Source organism: Bos javanicus, chromosome 14 (assembly GCF_032452875.1).
Source record: "Bos javanicus breed banteng chromosome 14, ARS-OSU_banteng_1.0, whole genome shotgun sequence".
NCBI classification, from domain to species: Eukaryota; Metazoa; Chordata; class Mammalia; order Artiodactyla; family Bovidae; genus Bos; species Bos javanicus.
Genome location: NC_083881.1, coordinates 6,837,679 through 6,850,152, shown reverse-complemented (window position 1 = coordinate 6,850,152; position 12,474 = coordinate 6,837,679). Strand labels below are relative to the sequence as shown.

At 43.5% G+C, this 12,474-nt stretch overlaps 1 long non-coding RNA gene across 1 annotated transcript; it reads left to right on the top strand.

Annotated features, from left to right (window-relative positions):
• The first annotated feature begins 1,000 nt into the window (after positions 1-1,000).
• Positions 1,001-8,136, top strand: LOC133260312 (uncharacterized). Its single transcript, XR_009740744.1, has 3 exons — positions 1,001-2,555; positions 2,658-2,792; positions 7,482-8,136. It is a non-coding gene; the product is annotated as an uncharacterized LOC133260312 (long non-coding RNA).
• The last annotated feature ends 4,338 nt before the right edge of the window (positions 8,137-12,474 follow it).

The window sequence follows — 12,474 nt, the reverse complement described above, 5'->3', positions numbered from 1 at the left end:
CCCTTTCCAGATCACCTTTCCTTCTTTTGTCCCTTGCACTAGCTGTAATTGGCATTGATTTATACCATTATTTGCAGTCTTTCAAAATAAGTAATTTTACATTTCTTCTTTTTAATTTACGAAGTCAAAGATAGAACATTTTATATTTGCTTCAAGAAAAAAAGAACATCTAGATTTGCTTTTTTAATATCCCTATTGCATTCATCTGCTTGGCTTTGGTCCAGCGTTCCACTCTGTCAAAATCGTTTTAAATCTTGACATTGTCAGTTATTGCCTTTGCTGTCTTTCCTGGCTTTACATTACCTGCCTTTTAAGCTTTCACCAAGCCCTTGACAAAACCTGCAATTTAGGACTACTTTATCAGTTATCAGGTTAGGTGTATGTGGTGGGAAACTCTAAATCAGTGCCTCTCAAGCTTTATTGAGTATACGAATTACCTGGAAAGCTTGTCAAAACACAGATTCCCGGGCCCCAGAGCAGCTCTGTACTGGTGACTGAGAATCTGTGTAGAGATAGTGCAGAATAGGGCTGTCCTAAATAGTGATGCTGAAGCTGAAGCTCTAATACTTTGGCCACACAATGCAAAGAGCTGACTCATTGGAAAAGACTCTGATGCTGGGAAAGATTGAAGGCAAAAGGGGAGGGGAGTGGCAGAGGATGAGATGGTTAGACAGTATCACCTACTCAATGGACATGAATTTGAACAAACTCCAGGAAACAGTGAAAGACAGGGAAGCCTGGCATGCTGCAGTCCATGAGGTCACAAAGAGCTGGACATAACTTAGCGACTGAATAACAACAAGTTGTTAATCAAGTTAATGGTTTATTTTGGTGGCTTAATCAAGTTAATGATTTATTTTCTCTTATGTTAAAGAAATTCATAGGCAGCTGATTCAGGGCTGGTACTGTGGTGTCAGAGCCTAGACTCCTTCTGTCTCCTTTCTGCTGTACATGGCGTGCAGTTTCCTATTCCAAAATGGTTGCTTGAGCTCCAGCCATTGTGTCCACTTTCAAGTCAGTAGGAATGATGAAGGTGGTGAGTCCACTCTTTTTAAGGATGTGTTCCAGCAGTGCATGGCATTTCCACTTATATCTTTCTTGAGAAGAACTTGGTCATTTAGCCAAACCACACTAGTTAAACTGGGCGTGGAGTTAGCTGTGGGCTCCTGGGCACGAAAGCTTTTTTTGTCTGCTGTTTCTTGTAAGCAAGACTGCAGCCTCCATGTCCTTCCCTGAGTTCCAAACAGCTGCTAATCAAAGGAGGAGGAGCAAAAAAACCACAAGGCAAGATTAAAGGGACCTGAGAAACTTATGGAGATTAGGAGACTGAGGCCCTGCACACACCCTAATTTGTCCAAAATCCCACCCTTGAAGTACTGCTGTAAAAGTCCTCACCGAATCCTCCTGAGTTGGGACACGTAGTTTTTTTAAGGCAGGAGCCCACTGTGTCCCCTTTTTCTTTGCAAAACAATTGTTGTTCAGTCACTAAGTTGTGTCCAACTCTTTGCAACCCCATGGACTGCAGCATGCCAAGCTTCCCTGTCCTTCATTATTTCCCAGAGTTTGCTCAAAATCATGTGCATTGAGTTGGTGACACCATCCAACCATCTCACCCTCTGTCGTCCCCTTTTCCTCCTGCCCTCAATCTTTCCTAGCATCAGTAACTTTTCCAATGAGTCCAGCTCTTCATATCAGGTGGCCAAAGTACTGGAGCTTCAGCTTCAGCATCAGTCCTTCCAATGAATATTCAGGGTTGATTTTCTTTAGGATTGACCAGTTTGATCTTCTCGCAGTCCAAGGGACTCTCAAGAGTCTTCTCCAGCACCACAGTTTGAAAGCATCAATTCTTCAGCACTCAGCCTTCTTTAAAGCTCTCCTTTTCTACTCTATCTCTGGGATTTGCTTCGGCACAGGTGCACAGAGAGGCCAAGCTTTCAGTAACACTTGGGCCCATGAGATTGTGAAGGTCTTATGACCAACCTGTCAAGCACATTCCAACCCCTGCTTGCAGTGGGTCAGCTCCTATTTGAAGGCCAAAGAAAGTCGTGTGACCAAGACCAAGGTAAGCGGCAGACTTGTCCCACAAGGGAGTAAATATTTTGGAATGCATTTTAATCTCCCCCAAGCCCGTAGGCAGATGCATTGGTGTGGAACGAGCACTAAAGTGAGAACCAGGAGTCCTGAGTTCTGGGTCCAGATCTGCTGTTAATGGTTTGTGTGACCTTGGACACACTACTAATCCTTTCCGGATCTCTGAAACCTTTTCAGGCTTTGGGCTTAAGAAGCTATGGCTTGAAAAAACAAGTCACTGCCTCTCAAACTTCTAATCTCCTCTCAATGTAGCTTAGTCTCTTTACTTATTCCAAGCAAAAACACACACTTTAGAGCCCCTTCACCGCTGGACAAGCGGCCAGGATTCCGTTAATGATCAAACTGGAGCAACGCGCAGCTGGTCTCACTGGTCACCGAAAGCTCAGGAAGAAATGAAGCCACTGGGAAAAACCACTGATGCCGTGACCTTCTGCTCACAGGGCCCCAGTGCAGGCCAAAGACAGGTGAGGTTTAATTTTAGTGATTTATGATAATGCCTCTGAGTGCACGGATAAACATGCCACGGTTTATTTTGCAGAATTAATGAAGTCTGATTAATCTTTCAGTCCCCAGCAGATTCTGTTCTGAGAAATGAAGCGAGACTGTCAGGCTTTTGTGTGAATTATGGAGGGAGGATTCACAGCCCTTGGAATCATCTGGAATCCTCACAAGGCGATCTTTCAAGTCCGGAGCATCTCCAGGTAGAGGCTTTGCTGTCTTTAGGCTGGATGACTGCCGACTAGGGAGAGACCCTTTGAAGAAGACACTGCAATACACTAACAGCCACTGCAGTTGAGTGAGCTGTTACCATGTCAGGCTCTCTGCATGGTCCTTTGCATGCAGCATCATCCCAGTTATTATAAAGAGCACCCACTTTATTTCCACATTTTTTTTAAAGCTTTATTTTAATTGGAGGATAATTACTTTACAATATTGTGGTGGTTTTTGCCATACATCACTATGAATCGGCCAAGGCATACATGTGTCCCCTCCATCCTGTACCCCCTCCCATCTGCCTCCCCACCACATCCCTCTGGGTATTCATAGAGCACTGGCTCTGGGTTTGCGTCACACATCAAACTCCTGCTGGTTGTCTACTTTACATACAGTCATGTATGCGTTTCAGTGCTATTCTCTTAAATCATCCCATCCTCTCCTTCTCGCACTGAGTCCAAAAGTCTGTTCTTTATGTGTGTCTCCTTTGCGGCCATGCAAATAAGGTTGTCAGTACCGTCCTTCTAGATTTCACATCAGTTCAGTTCAGTTCAGTCTCTCAGTTGTCCCCGACTTTTTGCGACCCCATGAATCGCAGCACACCAGGCCTCCCTGTCCATCACCAACTCCCAGAGTTCACTCAAACTCATGTGCATTGAGTCGGTGATGCCATCCAGCCATCTCATCCTCTGTCGTCCCCTTCTCCTCCTGCCCCCAATCCCTCCCAGCATCAGAGTCTTTTCCAATGAGTCAACTCTTTGCATGAGGTGGCCAAAGTATTGGAGTTTCAGCTTTAGCATCAGTCCTTCCAAAGAAATCCCAGGGCTGATCTCCTTCAGAATGGACTGGTTGTATCTCCTTGCACTCCAAGGGACTCTCAAGAGTCTTCTCCAACACCACAGTTCAAAACCATCAATTCTTCGGAGCTCAGCTTTCTTCACAGTCCAGCTCTCACATCCATACATACATGACCACTGGAAAAACCATAGCCTTGACTAGACAGACCTTTGTTGGCAAAGTAATATCTCTGCTTTTCAATATGCTATCTAGGTTGGTCATAACTTTCCTTCCAAGGAGTAAGCGTCTTTTAATTTCATGGCTGCAGTCACCATCTGCAGTGATATTGGAGGCCCCCAAAATAAAGTCTGACACTGTTTTCACTGTTTCCCCATCTATCTGCCATGAAGTGATGGGACCAGATGCCATGATCTTAGTTTTCTGAATGTTGAGCTTTAAGCTAACTTGTTCACTCTCCTCTTTCACTTTTATCAAGAGGCTCTTTAGTTCTTCTTCACTTTCTGCCATAAGGGTGGTATCATCTGTATATCTGAGGTTATTGATATTTCTCCTGGCAATCTTGATTCCAGCTTGTGCTTCTTTCAGCCCAGCGTTTCTCATGATGTACTCTGCATATAAGTTAAATAAGCAGGGTGACAATATACGGCCTTGACGGACTCCTTTTCCTATTTGGAATCAGTCTGTTGTTCCATGTCCAGTTCTAACTGTTGCTTCCTGACCTGCATACAGGTTTCTCAAGAGGCAGGTCAGGTGGTCTGGTATTCCCATCTCTTTCAGAATGTTCCACAGTTTATTGTGATCCACACAGTCAAAGGCTTTGGCATAGTCAATAAAGCAGAAATAGATGTTTTTCTGGAACTCTCTTGCTTTTTCGATAATCCTGCTGATGTTGGCAATTTGATCTCTGGTTCCTCTGCCTTTTCTAAATCCAGCTTGAACATCTGGAAGTTCACGGTTCATGTACTGCTGAAGCCTGGCTTGGAGAATTTTGAGCATTACTTTACTAGCATGTGAGATGAGTGCAATTGTGTGGTAGTTTGAGCATTCTTTGGCATTGCCTTTCTTTGGGATTGGAATGAAAACTGACCTTTTCCAGTCCTGTGGCCACTACTGAGTTTTCCAAATTTGCTGGCATATTGAGTGCAGCACTTTCACAGCATCATCTTTTAGGATTTGAAATAGCTCACCTGGAATTCCATCACCTCCACTAGCTTTGTTCGTAGTGATGCTTTCTAAGGCCCACTTGACTTCACATTCCAGGATGTCTGGCTCTAGGTGAGTGATCACACCATCATGATTATCTGGGTCGTGAAGATCTTTTTTGTATAGTTCTTCTGTGTATTCTTGCCACCTCTTCTTAATATCTTCTGCTTCTGTTAGGTCCATACCATTTCTGTCTTTTATCGAGCCCATCTTTGCATGAAATGTTCCCTTGGTATCTCTAATTTTCTTGAAGAGATCTATTCTATTGTCTTCCTCTATTTCTTTGCATTGATCGCTGAGAAAGGCTTTCTTATCTCTCCTTTCTATTCTTTGGAACTCTGCATTCAGATGGGTATATCTTTCCCTTTCTCCTTTGCTTTTCGCTTCTCTTCTTTTCACAGCTATTTGTAAGGCCTCCTCAGACAGCCATTTTGCTTTTTTTCATTTCTTTTCCATGGGGATGGTCTTGATCCCTGTCTCCTGTACAATGTCACGAACCTCTGTTCATAGTTCATCAGGCACTCTGTCTATAAGATCTAGTCCCTTAAATCTATTTCTCACTTCCACTGTATAATCATAAGGGATTTGATTTAGGTCATACCTGAATAGTCTAGTGGTTTTCCCTACTTTCTTCAATTTAAGTGTAAATTTGGCAATAAGGAGTTCATGGTCTGAGCCACAGTCAGCTCCCAGTCTTGTTTTTGCTGACTATATACAGCTTCTCCATCTTTGGCTGCAAAGAATATAATCAATCTGATTTTGGTGTTGACCATCTGGTGATATCCATGTGTAGAGTCTTCTCTTGTGTTGTTGGAAGAGGGTGTTTGCTATGACCAGTTCATTCTCTTGGCAAAACTCTATTAATCTTTGCCCTGCTTCATTCCATATTTCAAGGCCAAATTTGCCTGTTACTCCAGGTGTTTCTTGACTTCCTACTTTTGCATTCCAGTCCCCTATAATGAAAAGGACATCTTTTTTGGGTGTTAGTTCTAAAAGGTCTTGTAGGTCTTCATAGAACCATTCAACTTCAGCTTCTTCAGCATTACTGGTGGGGGCATAGGCTTGGATTACCATGATATTGAATGGTTTGCCTTGGAAATGAAAAGAGATCATTCTGTCGTTTTTGAGATTGCATCCAAGTACTGCATTTGGGACTCTTTTGTTGACCATGATGGCCACTCCATTTCTTCTAAGCGATTCCTGCCCACAGTAGTAGATATAATGGTCATCTGAGTTAATTCACCCATTCCAGTCCATTTTCGTTTGCTGATTCCTAGAATGTTGACGTTCACTCTTGCCATCTCCTGTTGACCACTTCCATTTTGCCTTGATTCATGGACCTGACATTCCAGGTTCCTATGCAATATTGCTCTTTACAGCATCAGACCTTATGTGTTAATATATAATATTTGTCTTTCTCTTTCTGACTTCACTCTGTATAATAGGCTCTAGGTTCATCTACCTCATTAAAACTGACTCAAATGTGTTCCTTTTCATAGCTGAGTAATATTCCATTGTGTATATGTACCACAACTTTCTTATCCATTTATCCGCCAATAGACATCTAGGTTGCTTCCAGGTCCTAGCTATTGTAAATAGAAGAGCTTCCATTTGGATAGATATCAGCTGAAGCCCTGGTCTCACAATTTAAAAGCTGAGTGACTTTGGTTGTGTATCCTGGACGCTGTGCCCCTCACCATATCTTCCATCCCCAACTTCTCTGCCTACCCAAGTTCTACCACATGGATCATTCCAGTATGTTGACCTCTCACACTTTAGTGGGAGAGATAAACATGTAAATAGCAAAAGTATATTGAAAATAAAACTCATGAACCCATGGGTGGCTCTGTGCTCCAGGCTGAAGAATTCGATTTATCTATTCTTACAACACTGGGGCTAAACGTCTCTGAAAAGAACTGGAGGTTATGAAGACCCACCTCAGGATTTGTGGTGACTGTTACTGAGATGCGCATGTGAGATGGAGGAGGTTATAACAGAGTGGGGAGGGCCTTGTGATAGCAATCAGGAGAGCTGAATTTGAGTCCTGATTCTGTTGAATCAAAGTGTGTGATTTCGGAAAAAGTCATTTTTCAAATCTCAGTTCCCTCACCCATCAAGTGGAGAATGTTAATACCTGACTTTGGCACAGACTTCTTGCAGAGATCCTAGGAGGTAAAAGCTGTCAATGATCACCAATTCCATTGTACAGGTGGAGAAACTGAGCACCAAAATGTAAGAGACGGAACAGAGGAAACACGGGCCTCCAACCTCGTGTTGCGCCACTGTTCTCTGCGCTCTCTCTGCTCAGTGATGCTGGCGTGTGGTCCTTCCCTTAAATAAGCCAAGCTCATTCCCCCTCAGGGCCTTTGCCCTTGCTGTTTCCTCTCCCTAGAATGTTCTTTCCCCAGATCTTCATGTTCTTCAAGGTTGGCCCCTTGCCCCTCAAGTCTCAGCTCAGACATAGCTTGCTCAGCGGATGTCCATAGACACCCATCAGAGGTGTCAAATATCGTATGTTAACGCGTACATATGGAATCCTTCTCCCAGGCTCCCTTTAGCATGTTATATTGCTGTATTTTCACATAGCGTTCTCACTTCCTGAGATTATCTTACTTACTTGTTGGCTTGTTTTCCTTTCTTTCTTTCTTTCTTTTTAAAATTTATTTATTTATTAGGCTTTTCTGGGTCTCAGTTGTGGCATACATGGGTGCATGCTAAGTTGGTCCAGTCATGTCTGACTCTGCAACCCTATCGACTGCAGCCCGCCAGGCTCCTCTGTCCATGAGATTCTCCAGGCAAGAGACTGAAGTGGGTTGCTGTGCCCTCCTCCAGCGATTGAACCTGCATCTCTTATGTCTCCTGCATTGGCAGGTGGGTTCTTTACCACCAGCACCACCTGGGCAGCCCTGTGGCATATGGGTTTTTTTTTTTAAGCAGTGGCATGTAGAATCTTTCATTGTGGCATGTGAGATCTAGTTCCTTAATCAGTGATTGAACCCAGGCCCCCTGCGTTGGGAGCTCAGAGTCTTAGCCACTGGACCACCAGGGAAGTCTCCCATTTTTCAATTGTTTTGTTTTTTTCTTTTTGATATTGTTTTTCATTGTTTTCATCCTCAGACATTCATGTGGAGCTTGTTGTACACTGAATGTTTGTATCTCTTCTTAAATTCATAGAACCCTAACATCCAGTGTGGCTGTATTTGAACATGGGGACTGTAAGGAAGTAGAAAAGGTTACTTGAGGTCATAAGGATGGGTCCCTGACCCAATAGGATTAATATCCTTTTAAGAAGAGTCCACAGGACACTGACTCCACCTTCCCAGCCCCCACTCCACCCCTTCTCTCTTTTTGTCTTCACGTGAAGTCACTGCAGGAAAGTGATTCTGTGAAAAGTGAAGTCGCTCAGTTGTGTCCGACTCTTAGCAACGCCATGGACTACAGCCCACCAGGCCCTCCATCCATGGGGTTTTCCAGGCAAGAGTACTGGAGTGGGGTGCCATTGCCAGGAAAGTGACTCTAAAAGCCAGGAAAACAGCTCTCATCAGAAACCCGGACTCCTGAGTCTTCAGAACTGGGAGAAGACGAATGGCTGTTGTTGTTACCACTCAGTCTACGGTATTTTATTATGGAAGCTTTTGCTGCCTAAGACGGAGTGGATTCATACATGCTTCTTGAGTTGAAGTCATAACACACCACAGTCCCTGTAATGGGAGAAGAATGGAGTGGAGGCAGGGTGGGACCATTTCCAAAGGGTGATGGAAAAATGAGCCTAGTCAAAGTTAGTAGGTGTCTAGAAAAGCACAGGGGGTAAACTTATCCATTTATTATATTCTTTCAAGAGAATTTTTAAATTCTTAAAAATTTTTTACCTTTATTGAAATGTAATTGACATATAAGATTGTGTAAGTTTAAAGTCCTCGGTGTGTTGATTTGACACTCTTATATGTTGAAAATGATTATTCCCCTAGCGTTAGTTAGCACCTCCATCACAGCAAGTAATTACTGTTTCCTTTTTGTAATGAGAACATTTAAGATTGCTCTCTGAGCAACTTTCAGGTGTATACTATAGTATTATTAACTGTACGCACCATACTGTACATTACTGTACATTAGTTCCCCAGAACTTATTCATCTTATAACTACAAGTTTGGACCGCTTTGACCAACATCCACCTCCGCCCCGGATCCCTAGTGCCTGGTAATCACAACTCCACTTTCTGTTTCTGTGAGTACAGTTTTTATAGAATCCACAGAAAAGTGATATCGTACAACTTTGTCTTTCTCTGCCCGACTTAGCATAATGCCCTCTACTTCATCTATGTTGTAAAGGCAGGACTTCCTTCTTTCCTGTGGCTGAATCATATTCCATTTTTCTCTATCTCTGCCTCTGTCTGTATCTCCAGTCATCCCCATCAGTATCCACGGGGATGTGGTTCCAGGAGCCCCCATATGTACCAAATCTTAGGATGCTCAAGTCCCATGTCAGCCCTCCGTGTCCATGGTCCTGCATCCATGGATTCAACCAACCATGGATCGTGTAGTTTTTGTTGTTTAGTTGCTAAGTCTTTTGAGACCCCATGGACTCCTCTGTCCATTGGATTCTGCAGGCAAGAAAACGGCAGTGGGTTGCCATTAGTACTGTACACAAAAATGTCTGATGTCTCGTCTCACATATTTTCGCTGTTTCGAGAGATTTGCCCCATCGAATACTGCTTAACTTGAATGACTATTCCCTTCTTGATCATTTAGGTGAAATTGTTTTTCTAGTGACAGTGGCCTTCTATCTTGTACCTCATCTCAGAGACAGGGTAGTTTTTGTTTGTCTCGATGGGGCAAATCTCTCAAACAGCGAAAATACGTAAGACGAGACATCAGACGTTTTTGTGTACAGTAGTCGTGGCAACCCAGTCCAGAATTCTTGCCTGGAGAATCCCATGGATGGAGAAGCCTGTCGAGTTACAGTCCATGGTTTCAGAAAGAGTCAGACACGACTGGGCGACTAACACACACAATAATGATCTAATGAAACTAATAAAGATCCACTGCTTAAGTTGCCAAAAGAATTGTTGCTCAGCTTCTACAGATATTTAGAGGATGGTCTCAAGAGTGAGCAAAATATGGCTTCTTAATGTGTGCAGAAATTTTGCTGAAGGAAAGGAATAAAGTGAATGATCTGGTGGGGAAACGCATTAACTAGCTTTGATTATAATCCATGGTGATGTCCATGGTAGAAAACAGTGATGACTTCTCTAAATAAGGTCTCTCGGTCCATGACACAGTTCCAGCACTCTTGTCTTTGAAGTCTTCGAAGTACTGGATATTTACTGTTTATGCCATTTCTCTAACAACTTTGCACATGATCCCCACTCAGAGATGAGGGTTTAAGTCCCAGCTCTGGCACCTAGTAGGCTGAGTCAGTTAGCCACTGTTCACGTCTTGTGATACTTCCTTCTAATCTTTGTCTTATGCATTTTTCATTACTGAGATATTATTGCATAATTTTGCATCCTGCCTTTCTCACCTAAATTAAGCTCTTCGTGTCTCCATTTTACTGAAAGCTCTTTTTTTCTTTTAAGATTTTTTTTTTTGATGTGGACCATTTTTTAAAAATCTTTATTGAATTTGTTACAATATTGCTTCTTTTTTATGTTCTGTTTTTTTTTTTTTTTTGGCCCAGAGGCATGTGGGATCTTAGTTCCCTGACCAGGGATCAAAGCTGTACACACTGCACTGGAAAGAGAAGTGGTTCTTAACCACTGGACCACCAGGGAAGTCCCACAAGCTCCTCTTTATGTTTTAATTTCAGTGACTGCTTATGATACATTTGCATAGACATGCCATGATCTTCAGGTCCGTGCCTCTGCTATCAGAGCAATTTTGAACAGGAAATGGCATGATTAGATTAATGCTGGTAGCTGTCAAGAGAGTGGTAGCAGGTTGGGAGGGACCAGGGTGACTGAGAGCTACTTTTATTACATGATTATTGTTGGTGGAATCAGAGCAGTTTTGTGGAAGAGGACCCTAAGGATCTTTTAGTCCTATGCCCTCCTTTTATGGTTGAAGAATCAATCAGGGATTCAGACAGGAAGAGTAACTTCACCAGGGTCTCCAGCCTCAGCTGGGGCTCCCTAACACCCAGTCCAGTGCTCTTTCTAGTCCGGTCCAGCCTGGAATCACAGCCAAGTGGTGGCTGAACATCATCTAAAACCCACTCCCAGGGGACTATTTCATTAGCAAATAGAGATCTAGTCTTGAAACATATTTGGTGGTTCATTTTTTTTTTTTTTAACAAATTGTCAGTGTGATTAGTAATTACTGGCTGCTGGCTGAAAATAATTTCCTGCCTACCCAAACAAAGCAAATTAAGGAGAACAAATGATGTAACCCTGTTCAGGAAAAAAAAAAAAAAGCCATTGAAACGTTCCCCCAAAGAGAAGAAGCTATTATTATCCCAGACTTATAAATGGGAAGATGAGAATAGGAAGGCTGGACAAATTGTCCAGAGTGATCAGCCCAAATTAGAAGCCAGAGCTCCTGATGGCTACCCAAGGACGAGACCTCAGCTGACAGTCTGGCTTTGTCGGCTACCGGGAAAGCCAAGTTAAACAGGACGTAATTAGGGGCAAAATTCCATGCTTTCTCCTGCTCTGTGACCCCCTGACTGAGAAGTTCTTGCCAAATTTCTTGGCTGCTCTATCAACTTTCTGACCCCCATGCAGTCAGCAGGATGAGGCAGAAACATCGGGGGTGAATAAAACTCTTCCACTGCTCCCTGACCACGGCCCACTGGGCAAGTGGCTTCATCTTTCAGACCTCAGATGGCCCATCTGGAAAGGGGGATAAGAAGTCATTGCCCGCCCAGCTCAGTGATCCAACATGTAAAGTGAGAGTACCTTCCCAAAACGCGTTTGCCTGGCTCCTCGGCTGGCAGGTGATAGAATGCCCATTCGAAAGAGTCTAGGCAGGGACTTCCCCGGTGGTCCAGTGGCTGGGATTCTGCCTTCCCAGTGCAGGGGGCCCGGGTTCGATTCCTGGTCAGGGGACTAGATCCCACATTTGGCAACTAAGAGTTCAGATGCCGCAAATAAAAGGTCCTGCATGCTACAACTGAGATCAGAGATCCCACGTGCCGCGACAGAGGCCCAGAGCAGCCAAAGAAAACAGATACTTAAGAGCAAACAAACGAAAACAGAACAAGAAAACCCCAAAACAAAAGAGGTTAGGTAAAGGGAAAATTTACAGCAAGAACTTGGTATCAGCAGTGAGAACCTTTCCCTGCAAAAGTTAGGGTAATAATTGGGACTTCCCTGGCCGGCCAGTGGTTAGGACTTTGCATTTCCAATGCAGGGATGTGGGTTCTATCCCTGGTCAGGGAACCAAGATCCCATGCTGTCTGGCATGGGCAAAACAAATTAGGATAATAATAATAATAGGATTTTCTTCCAGTTCCTACTAGACAGGAAGCTCAAGCCTTGTATAACTTATCTCATTAAATCCTGGTAAACTATGAGATACCACATTTTATCAATCCTACTTGATACTGGAGTCAACCAAAGCCTTATGACCAGGATGCCATCAGATAGAACTGCAAGGCTGGATTCTCAAACCCAAGGCTCCAGGCTTCCACTCTTCTGCTGGGTTTGAGGAATGAGAGACGGGCATTTGTAAA